The 12,402-nt window shown below is 51.1% G+C and overlaps 1 protein-coding gene across 1 annotated transcript in view; it reads right to left on the bottom strand.

The window, feature by feature from the left end:
* PDPK1 (3-phosphoinositide dependent protein kinase 1) overlaps nucleotides 1-12,402 on the bottom strand; it is a 78,325-nt gene that overhangs the window by 48,652 nt on the left and 17,271 nt on the right. The gene's annotated exons all lie outside the window — the stretch shown is intronic.

The following is a 12,402-nucleotide window of genomic DNA, read 5'->3' as shown; positions in this document are numbered from 1 at the left end:
AAGGTAACGTGAGCAGCGACACACGGCACATCTTTAATTACCAGGGGATGGAGAGATAAGAGTGGTGATCACATGTGTTTACGATACACAGAGACGCCCAGTGCTGGCAAGACTTTAATAAAGTAAGCGTACTCACACCACTGCGGCTGGCACCAAAACCCGGGATTGCAGTGGAAATGTTTTTGGAAAGCAGTTTGGCAACTGTCAACAAAGCGACTACAGAACAGTTGTCAATGAGACACAGAAATACGAAGGAGAGGAAGGAGGGCAGAAACCCAGTTAACAATGTAAGCGGGCATGGAGGGAAGATCAGTGTGCAAAGCTAGATCGGCAAGACGTGCAAGGCGCACCCACAGCCATAACAATCCCTCCCCAGACCCCATCGTGTCCTCACGGTGGTGACAGTGGCCCCCCCACACTGCAGTAGAACAACGCGAGGCGAGCCCAGGCGTGCTGATGGTGGTTTCCGATTCAACTCCCACTCAAAGAACCCTAGAGAGCTCTTGACTCCATCTCAGTAGGGTCCTGAAGTCTGTACTATGTCTGAAGACACAGGGTCTCCTGCGTCTGTGCCAGGACAGAGGAGCAGCGAAGCCTTTCTGAAGGGACTGTCGCCAGCCAAGCTGCAATCCTTGGAAACACTAAAAACACCCAGGTGTGGTGGCTCAGGCCTGTAATCCCAGCACTTTGGGAGGAAGAGGCGGGTGGATCCCCTGAGGTCGGGAGTTCAAGATCAGCCTGACCAACGTGGAGAAACCCCTTCCCTACTAAAAATACAAAATTAGGCCAGGGAGGGTGGCTCACGCCTGTAATCCCAGCACTTTGGGAGGCCAAGGCGGGGTCAGGAGTTCAAGACCAGCCTGGCGAACATGGTGAAATCCCATCTGTACTAAAAATACAGAATTTAGCTGGGCATGGTGGCGGGCACCTGTAATCCGAGCTACTCAGGAGGCTGAGGTAGGAGAATTGCTTGAACCCAGAAGGCGGAGGCTGCAATGAGCTGAGATCGCCCCATTGCACTCCAGCCTGGGTGAGAAGAGCGAGACTTCATCTCAAAAAAAAAAGAAAAGGCCAGGCGTGGCGGCTCACGCCTGTAATCCCAGCACTTTGGGAGGCCAAGGCCGGCGGGCCACGAGGTCAGGAGATCAAGACCATCCTGGTGAACATGGTGAAACCCTGTTTCTACTAAAAATACAAAAAATTAGCCAGGCATGGTGGCGGGCGCCTGTAGTCCCAGCTGTAAGAGGCTGAGGCAGGAGAATGGTGTGAACCTGGGAAGCGGAGGCTGCAGTGAGCCGAGATCGTGCCACTGCACTCCAGCCTGGGCGACAGAGCCAGACTTTGTCTCAAAAAAAAAAAAAAAAAGAAAGAAAAAAAAAAATTAGGCAGGTGTGTTGGTGCATGCCTGTAATCCCAGCTACTCGGGAAGCTGAGGCAGAAGAATCGCTTGAATCCGGGAAGCAGAGGTTGCAACGAACTGAGATCATGCCATTGCACTCCAGCCTGGGCGACAGAGCGAGACTGCGTCTCAAAAAAAAAAAAAAAAAAAAAAAAGGCACCGTGGCTCACACCTATAATCTCAGCACTTTAGAAGGCTGAGGCGGGCGGATCACGAGGTCAAGAGATAGCGACTATCCTGGCCATCATGATGAAATTCTGTCTTTACTAAAAATGCAAAGATTAGCCAGGTGTGGTGGCATGTGCCTGTAGTCCCAGCTACTTGGGAGGCTAAGGTAGGAGAATTGCTTGAACCCAGGAGGCAGAGGTTACAGTGAGCCGAGATCGTGCCACTGCCCTCCAACCTGGTGACACAGCAAGACCCCATCTCAAAAAAAAAAAAAAGAAAAGAAAGAAAAGAAAAAGAAAGAAATGAAAAGAAAAGAACCACCACTAAAAATAGGTTAATTAAAACAAGCAGGCTGGGCATGGTGGCTCATGCCTGTAATCCCAGCACTTTGGGAGGCCGAGGCAGGAAAATCCCTTGGGGCCAGGAGTTCAAGAGCAGACTGGGCAACACAGTAAGACCCTGTCTCTACAATAAAAATATAAAATAAAATAAGCCAAGCATGGTGGTGTGTGCCTGTAGTCCCAGCTACATGGGAGGCTGAGGCAGGAGAATTGCCTGAGCCCAGGAGGCCAAGGCTGCAATAAGCCATGACTGTGGCACTATACACCAGCCTAGGCCAGAGTGAGATGCTATCTCAATAATAATTAAAAAAAAAAAAAAAGAGAGAGAGAGAGATTGCAAGACGCATAACAAAGACAAAAACAAATCTAGACAGAACGTTGTGACCCCAACCCGAGGAACACAAAGGTGGAAAAGGGAGGCTGCAGATAGCAGGTACAAGAGGAGCCAGACAGCGCCCAAAGCACAGACACCCAGGCTCACCCAAGAGGCCATCCCTGGGGACAGACAAAAGCAGGGCCACCCAGAAGACACACCCCACTCCAGCTCTGGACCAGGACCGTGGCCAGGAGGAGAAAGGCTTCTCTTTCTTACAGGTCTACTAAGTTCATTATAACTCCAGACATGGTACAAAACTAAGTATGAAAACAAGAAGGAGTTAACCAGACAGACAGTACTGATGAAATACGACCAAGGGGCTTTCTAATAAATGTCTAAAAGAATCTGATCAATAAAATGTACACATTTTCATTTTCCAGTATGTTTTAAATGCTCAGTAACATTTTTAGCAGATATTTAATAAACTGAACATTAAGGAAACTTCAGGCTGGGCGCGGTGCCTCACATATGCAATCCCAGCACTTTGGGAGGCTGAGGCGGGCAGATCACCTGAGGTCAAAAGTTCAAGACCAGCCTGCCCAACATGTGAAACCCCATCTCTACTAAAAATATAAAAAATTAGTTGGGCATGGTGGTGGGTGCCTGTAATCCCAGGTATTTCGGAGGCTGAGGCAAGAGAATCGCTTAAACCAGGGAGGTGGAGGTTGCAGCGGGCCGAGATCACATCAGTGCACTCCAGCCTGGGCAACAAGAGCAAACCTCCGTCTCAAAAAAAAAAATACTATCAAGTATTACCGACATACAAAATCTCTCAGACACATAGAAATCACTCTTTGAATCCCTCCTAGAAGCTCAGCCTAAGAGAATGACTTTTAAAGTCGCATTTATGAAATATTCCACTGCAGCTTTGGGTATCATAGCAAAAGCTTAGAACAGCTACATGCGCACAACAAAGAAGAGATTAAGTCAGCCGGGGCATAGACACTCAATGAAATATTATACAGTCCTTAAAAACAGATATAAAAACTATGGAAACATGGTTACAAAATTAAAGCAAGTGGTGTATCTGGGTTAAGGGGATGTGGAAATTTTCTGTACTCTTCCAGCAACTTTTCCATAATCTTGAGATTACATCTAATTGAAAAATGAAATACACATATAAAAGAATACAAGTCCGGGCATGGTGGCTCACGCCTGTAATCCTAGCACTTTGGGAGGCCTAGGTAGGCAGATCACAAGGTCAGGAGTTCGAGATCATCCTGGCTAACACGGTGAAACCCCGTCTCCACTAAAAATTAAAAAAAGTAGACGGGTATGGTGGCGGGTGCCTATAGTACCAGCTACTCGGGAGGCTGAGGCAGGAGAATGGCGTGAACCCAGGAGGCGGAGCTTGCAGTGAGCCAAGATTGTGCCACTGCGCTCTAGCCTGAGTGACAGAGTGAGACTCCGTCTCAAAAAAAAAAAAAAAAAAAAAAGAATACAAGGCCAGCGATGGTGGCTCACACCTGTAATCCCAGCACTTTGGGAGGCCAAGGCAGGCAGATCACGAGGTCAGGAGTTTGAGACCAGCCTGACCAACATGGTGAAACCTCATCTCTACTAAAAATACAAAAATTAGCCGGGTGTGGTGGCACGTGCCTGTAATCCCAGCTACTCAGGAGGCTGAGGCAGGAGAATCGCTTAAACCTGGGAGTCGGGAGGTTGCAGTGAGCCGAGATCCACCACTGCACTCCAGCCTCAATGACAGAGCCAGACTCCCTCTCAAAAAAAAAAAAAATACAAAATTGTTACAGATACTAACATTTCAAAAGTGTTACAGGCACAGCTACAGAAGAGACTAACAAGAAAACCACAACATGAGAAGCATGGTCATTAAAGTATTGGGATTATGGATTTTTCTTTTATGACAATTTTTTTGTTGCAGGTGGGGAAGCAAGGTCTTGCTCTGTTGTCCAGGCTGGAGTGCAGTGGCAATCGATCATAGTTCAATACAGCCTCAAACCTCTGGGCTCAAGCAATCCTCTGGTCTCAGCTTCCCAACGTGCTGGTATTATAAGTCTGAGCCATCGAGTCCAGCTATGACACAAATTCAAGCTAAACATAACGTGAAGCCTAAGGTTCCCAGCTCTGTAGAAGGTGGGCTGCAGCCTTGAGGGTGGAGAAACGTTCTCATGTGTCTGAGAAGCTGGCTGAGCAGCTGGAGCAAGCACCAGACTTTGGCTTCCGTGAAGAATGGAACCCTCTAGACTCACAAAGAACAAAGTAAACTCTTGAATTAAGACTCCCAAACCTTCCCTAAGTTCAGGGCCTGTGTACAGGCTGCTGAGGGTGGCCAGTGCCTGGCACATGGTACAAACGTGACCAGCAACACAGAACCCATGGCGGGAATAAGCACCCTAAGAGTACCACTCGGCCGGATGCAGAGACTCACGCTTGTAAACCAGCACCTTGGAAGGCCGAGGAAGGGTGATTGCTTGAGCTTAGGAGTTCGAGACCGGCCTGAGCAACATGGCAAAACCCCATCTCTATGAAATTTAGAAAAATTAGCCAGGCATGGCCGGGCGCGGTGGCTCACGCCTGTAATCCTAGCACTTTGGGAGGCCAAGGTGGGCGGATCACAAGGTCAGGAGATCGAGACCATCCTGGCTAACACGGTGAAACCCCGTCTCTACTAAAAATACAAAAAATTTGCCAGGTGTGGTGACGGGCACCTGTAGTCCCAGCTATTGGGAAGCTGAGACAGGGGAATGGCCTGAACCCGGGAGGCGAAGCTTGCAGTGAGCCGAGATCGCACCACCGCACTCCAATCTGGGCAACAGAGCGAGACTCCGTCTCAAAAAAAAAAAAGAAAAACTAGCCAGGCACGGTGGTGTGTGCTTGTAGTTGCAGGTACTCAGGGGGCTGAGGCAGGAGGATTACTTGAGTCCAGGAAGTTGAGCTGCAGTGAGTCAAGATCATGCTACTGAACTCCAGCCTGGGCAACAGAGACAGACCCTGTCTCCAAAAACAAAACAAAACAAAACAAGAGGCCAGGTGTGGTGGCTCACGCCTGTAATGCTAGCACTTTAGGAGGCCAAGGTGGGTGGATTGCCTGAGCTCAGGAGTTGGAGACCAGCTTGGGCAACATGGCAAAACCCCATCTCTACAAAAAAGTACAAAAAATTAGCTGGGCGTGGTGGCGCATGCCTATGGTCCCAGCTCCTTGGGAGGCTGCGGCAGAAGAATCACCTGAACTCAGGGGGTGGAAGCTGCAGTGAGCTGAGATCACGCCACTGTACTCCAGCCTGGGCGACAGAGTGAGACTCTGTCCCAAAAACAAAAAAAGAAGACCATCACTCATTTATGGAAAGCTGTGCTTTTCCGAAGGCTCATAAGGCTCAGCAGTAAGTCGAGTTGCCTTATGGTTTTCATAAACATCCATTTCACAAGAGACGCCAGAAGTCAGACAAAGTCCTGGAGCTCAGTCGGTGCCTTTATGGTCTGTCCCTAGAACCAAAGCCTGCTATAACATAACCGAAGTGCAATCAAACTCCAGCAACTCTCCCTTGGGATATTAGCAAGAACCCTCCATCTTCAGGGAATTGCAAAGTGGGAAAAAGGTCATAATCACCAGGCTCAGGGCCAGCAAGAACCGTAATGGGCCTGGGCTGTCCTCGCAAGGCTGGACAGCCATGGGCATACCTGGACACAGCACAGGGCCTCCAAGGCTGCCCTGGACTGCAGAACAGCAGGCCTGCACTGAGCTGTAGCGACCCACACAAGGGAAGGGAGGCAGGAGGAGCCGGCACTTCACACTGCACCGTCCCAGGCACCACAGCGTGGCTGCAAATTAACCTGGCCGCTCCTATAAGCCGCCATCAGTGTTCCACAGGTGGGGGCGGGGAGAGCACCACCTGTCTCTGCCACGCCATCCCCCCCCACCCCTGTCCCACCACCACATGCAGCAGATCAACACGGGCGTAAGTTCATCTGTGGGCCGAGCCCCCAAGCACAGCTCAAGGACACAGCAGGAGGGGAGTACAGGACAGTGGCAAACTCTGGCCTCCAGCAAGGTGGGCTTCAGCTGCGTCTCCACCAGAGGCAGGGGCCAGCCCAGACCCGGTTTCCCAGCTCAGATGGAGAGCAGCACCTATGGAGGTGCAGAGCTAGAGGCCAACCAGGGAAAAGCACACATGACGCGCTTCCATTTCAGCAGAGATTCAAGGGAACATATTGCTTTATGAAAAACTGACAGGTGAGCCACTGAGTAAAATCTCATACATGAACAAATTTTGTTTTTAGTTGTATTCATATATTTATGACTGACTGACTGAATAAGAGTCTCACTCTGTTGCCCAGGCTCAGTGCAGTGGTGCAATCACAGCTCACTGCGGCCTCGACCTCCCAGGCTCTAAGTTTTGGTTGGTTTTGATTGTCATAACCGGGTCAGGGGAGAAAGTGTTACTGGCACCTGCCGGGTAGAGGCAGGGGTGCTGCTAAACATGCTACCAGGAACAGGTCTCCACAACAGAGAGACCCGGACCACAGGTCAACTACTCCCGGCTGAGAAACCCTGCTGTCTTCATAGACTCCACCCCCACATCAGAAAGAAACCCACCAAGTCTTAGTGGCCTCCCTCCAAGCGCTCAGCAGAGTGGGCCATGTGTGCAACACGGCCCTGCAGCCTCACCTGGGACGGGGGAAGACAGAAACACAGACACGGAGGCCAGGCGCAGTGGCTCAATCCCAGCCTGTAATCCCAGCACTTTGGGAGGCTAAGACAGGCAGATCACGAGGTCAGGAGATCGAGACCATCCTGGCTAACACGGTGAAACCCCGTCTCTACCAAAAAATACAAAAAACTAGCCAGGCGAGGTGGCGGGAGGTCCCAGCTACTCGGGAGGCTGAGGCAAGAGAACGGCATGAACCCGGGAGGCGGAGCTTGCAGTGAGCTGAGATCTGGCCACTGCACTCCAGCCTGGGCGACACAGCGAGACTCCATCTCAGAAAAAAAAAAAAAAAGAAAGAAAGAAACACAGGCACGGGCACAGGGAGCCTGGAAGACAGCAGGGAGGGCCCAGGCTGAAGAAGGTAGTTTAAAATCCTCATGCTATGTTTGGGCAACAGGAAGAATCTTATTTCCACAATACACAGTGTGAAACGGCAGTGAGATTCCCCACAAGGGGACGTGACTTTAAATGGAGACAACTGTACTGGAGCGGGACCAAGAGCCCCATGGAACAATGAGTCCACGGCAGACAGGAGCTAAGGGGCCGAAGGGAACGGAGGGCGTTTGGGGAGGAAAGCAGCGCAGACTGGTCAGCGCACGGAAACTGAGAGGAGCCGGGGACACACCCCTACGGGGTGACAGTGCCACTTCCTCAGCAGCAGAGGGTGAGACCCCTACTGCGAGACGATGCCACTAATCCCGACATCTGGGCAGAAGCGCATCTTCCGGGTGAGAGGCGCCCGCGATCCATCCTCCTCGCAGACAGCGGCGGGCACTCCGGCGGCAAGCGCCGCCTCCCTCTGGTAGTTTCTTCTGGACTCTGGGCTCAGCTGTCACAGCACAGGTTTTGGCTAAAACTCCGCTTGACAATGCTGTTTCCAAATGTCAGCCTTTGACATTTCACTTGCTGTGGGATTATACCCAGTAATTTCTCTGATTTAAGATTTTTTTTTTTTTTTTTACTAAGTAAACAGCACAGAAGTGGGATGAAAAACACATCTAGCAAGCCAGGTCTGACTGCCACGAAGAACGCCTTGTTTCTTCCGCGGTACAGCACGCCACAGCAGAGCGAGAGCCATTCCAGCCAGGAAAGCGCTGGGAACAAGACCAGCTGGGTGCACCTGACCTACAGCCTGTTCCCTGCAGGGCTAGGAGGTAGTATCATCTTCAGCCACACCCCCACACACCCCACCCCAGCAGGCAAAGGAGCTTGAAGCTCCACCTCCCGCACTGTGGGTATATTCTTAGCACTCTATCCGTGGGGGATCTGTGATCGAGACAGTAGTTAGAAAACCATTGTGTTCTATCTACTTCCCAGAGCCTGTTACATGAGAAAGGTTTAAGCCAGGTTTTTTCCTATCTGTAAGCATTCATGCACCTAATGTTAATTTTTTTTTCTTTTTTTTGAGACAGTCTCGCTCTGTTGCCCAGGCTAGAGTGCAGTGGTGCAGTCTTGGCTCACTGCAACTTCCGCTTCCCAGGGTTCAAGTGACCGTCCTGCCTCAGCCTCCCCAGTAGCTGGGACTACGGGCAGCCACCACCACACCCAGTTAATTTGCATACTTTTAGTAGAGAGAGGGTTTCACCATGTTGGCCAGGCTGGTCTCGAACTCCTGACCTCAAGTGATCTACGTGCTGCGGCCCCCCAAAGTGCTGGGATTACAGGCGTGAGCTACTGGGCCCAGCCCTAAATCTTATTTTTAAAAGATGACTGGCAATGTCACCCAGCCCAAAAGACTCCAAAAGACTCAAAGGTGTGAATAAGCTTCTCCCCTCCAGGAGTACCCGCCACCTGAGGACACATAAACACAAACACTTCCTCATCTTACTTTGCTGTGCACACCTATCTGAAACCATCAGCACACAGTATGCTGGTGCACAATGACCTGGAGCCGGAGCTGAGCCCTGTCCTGCTTTCGATTTGGTGGATGTGAGGTAGGAGGCTCAGCCAGAGTCAGAGGACGGAGGGTGTGTACTCCTGAGATGCAGGGATGGGGGAGATGTGGAGTACCGGTCCAAGCTGAAGGGGCAGGGAAAAGATGCCAAGTTTACAACCACCAGATGGGCAGCACCTCCACCTGAATTCCCAGGACGCCACTGCCTTCACTTCGGGACTCTCTCCAGCCCCTGCATCCACCCCGACCAGGCAGGCACATCTGTGTTGTTCACACAGCTCACAGCATATCTGGCAACCCCAAGTCCACAGTCCCGGAAGCACTATGGGGAGACGTGAGGCCTCCATCCTGCTCAGTTGCACACAGCGCAGGACGTGGAGTGACATCTGCAGCACACCACTCTCTCCAAAGCCATAAGGACATACTCAGTCTAGCCAGGCGCAGTAGATCACACCTGTAATCCCAGCACTTTGGGAGGCCAAGGCGGGGAGATCACTTGAGCCCAGGAGTTCAAGACCAAACTGGGCAACACAGTGAGACCCGTCTCTACAAAAATTAGCCAGGTGTGGTGTGTGCACCTGTAGTCCCAGCGACTTGGGAGGCTGAGATATGGAGACTGCTTGAATGCAGGAGATCAAGGTTGCAGTGAGCTGAGATTGCACCACTGCACCCCAGCCTGGGTGACAGAGTGAGACATAATCTCAAAAAACAAACAGGGTGGGTGTGGTGGCTCACACCTGTAATCCCAGCACTTGGGGAGGCTGAGACGCGCAGACCACCTGAGATTAGGAGTTTGAGACCAGCCTGGCCAATATGGTGAAACTCCATCGCTACTAAAAATACAGAAAAAAAATTAGCCAGGGGTGGTGGCACATGCCTGTAGTCCCAGCTACTGGGGAGGCTGAGGCAGGAGAATCGCTTGAACCTGGGAAGTAGAGGTTGCAGTGAGCCAAGATCATGCCCTCCAGCCTAGACCTCAGAGCAAAACTGTCTTCAAAAAAAAAAAAAAAAAAAAAGGCCTGGTGCGGTGGCTCACGCCTGTAATCCCACCACTTTGGGAGGCAGAGGCGGGTGGATCACCTGAGGTCGGGAGTTTGAGACCAGCCTGACCACATGGAGAAACCCCATCTCTACTAAAAATACAAAAAAACTAGCCAGGCATGTTGGCGCATGCCTGTAATCCCAGCTAGTCAGGAGGCTGAGGCAGGATAATTACTTCAACCTGCAAGGCAGAGGTTGCAGTGAGCCGAGATCGCGCCATTGCTCTCCAGCCTGGGCAACAAGAATGAAACTTCATGTCAAAAAAAAAAAAAAAGGCAAGCCAGGTTGGGTGGATCACTTGAGCCCAGGAGTTTGAGACCAGCCTGGGCAAACACAGCAAAACCCCGTCTCCACTAAAAATACAAAAATTAGCCAGGCACGGTGGCATGTGCCTGTGGTCCCAGCTAATCGGGAGGCTGAGGTGGGAGGATTACCTGAGCCCGGGGAGGTCAAGGCTGCAGTGAGCCAAGATCACTTCACTGCACTCCAGCCTGGATGACAGAGGGAGACCCTGCCTCAAAAATAAAAAAGAGCAAGTAAATAAATAAAAAGAAAAATTCACTATTTTGCTTATCAAAGTCTCTCAAAGGAGGTGACTTAACTACACTATTCACCCAATTACACAGCCCATAAGAGGACACGGTCCCCACCCACAGAAACCTAATGTCCAGACTGACCTCACTACAGAACCATCCAGATAAAGTGGCGGGGGTGGCTATGCAGAGATGGGCGGGTGCTGGGAGAGTCTAGGGCAGCCCCTTGGCTGGCCAGGGGCTTGGGCCAACCAGCTGGGGAGCTGCATCACTGGCCCAGGAAAAGCGATGATGGCTTACATGGCACTGCAAGAGCAGGGAGGGTCACACTCACATCCAGAAAGTGAAACGTCGTAACAGCTAAACATGTACCACACAGTTTTCATTCAAAAATGTTATATATATAAAATGTTTAAAAAATAGAGATGGGGTTTTGCTATGTTGTCCCGGCTGGTTTCAAACTCCTGAGCCCAAGTGATCTGCCTGCCTCAGCCTCCCAAAGTGATGCAATTATAGGCTTGAGCCACCATGCCTGGCCACTTTTTTTCTTTTTTGAGAAGGGGTCTCACTGTGTCTCCCAGGCTGGAGTTCAGTGGCACAATCACAGCTCACTGCAGTCTCAACCTCCTGGGCTCAAGTGATCCTCCCCCCTCAGCCTTCCGAGTAGCAGGACCACAGGTGTGCACCACTGTGCCCAGCTAATTTTTGTAGAGTTGGGGTCTTACCATGTTGCCCAGGCTGGTCTCAAACTCCAGCGCTCAAGTGATCCACCCTCCTTGGCCTCCCAAAGTGCTGGGATTACAGACCTGAGCCACCACACCAGGCTGCCCCACACATTTTAAAGTTTCGCCTCCCCCTAATATCAGATTCCAAAGACAGCAGCCTTCATGAGTCAGAAAGAAGCATCGGTCATTTTGAAATCAACATCCAAGTAAGTGTAGAAAGGCCTCTGGATTTTTGAAACGGCAACAACAGATGATGTAATACAGACAAAGACACCCCCACCCCACTGCTTTCCCACTGCATGCTTTACATGCCACGGCACCGCTTCCATGCCAGCAGCTTCAATGACGTAAAGCGAACACAGTCCCATCAAGACCACAGCATTGGCTGAGCAGCTGCTCCATGCTGGGCACTGTCCTGGACACTGGAAGTACAGCAAAGAACGAAACCAAGACCATGCCCTCGAGAAGCCTGCATTCCAGCAGGACAGACAGACTTCAAAATACAGAGCAGGGAAATGCACAGCGTGTCAGATGGTGATGATTACTGTGAGAAAAATAAAGCAGGCAAAGAGAATAGGACTATTTGGATGGAGGCGGTGCAAATTCAAATAATCAGCCTTCGCTGGGAAGGTTGTATCTTGATATCTGAGCAAAGATTCGAGAAGGTGGGGAGAGCACCGGAGCCTTCCCAGCAGAGCAAAGGAGGCACGTGCAACTCTGGAATTACAGCTGTTCAGCATGGCCACGACACGGCCACTTGCAGACAGAGCCCCTGGCTGCTGGGTAGGGACCCCAGCACCTCAGAGTACCCTTTCTGGGGTCACTTCTGGCGCCCTCTGCAAACCTCAAGGGGAAAGTGTGAGGCCTGGGGCTGTCCATCAGGGTCCAGGCACCTCCCGAAGGAGCCTCGAAGCCAGCCAATCACCGGCTCCAGACCCATGCTGTCAGGTATCTCTGTGGCCACCAGACCACTGCCACTCTCACGGGTGTGATGACATGGGACCTGTCTACTGGTAGTCTTCTGCCTTCGTGGAATTCTGTAACTTCCTTCCTGACTCGGCCACAGCACGTCAGCCAAGCACCTGTCAGGGTCCCTCCCTGGCAGGATGATGTTTAGAAGCTCAACACAGTGCCTCTGCCTCCTCTTCAGGGCCATCAGAACTTGCTACCATGGGTGTGTTTTAATAAATAACTTTATTTCTGCAGCAAAAAAAAGATGGTTGAATATTACCTTTTAAAGCACCTTTTAGCATCA

The sequence above is a fragment of the Chlorocebus sabaeus genome, chromosome 5 (genome assembly GCF_047675955.1).
Source record: "Chlorocebus sabaeus isolate Y175 chromosome 5, mChlSab1.0.hap1, whole genome shotgun sequence".
NCBI lineage: Eukaryota > Metazoa > Chordata > Mammalia > Primates > Cercopithecidae > Chlorocebus > Chlorocebus sabaeus.
This window is presented reverse-complemented; position numbering and strand designations above follow the sequence as displayed.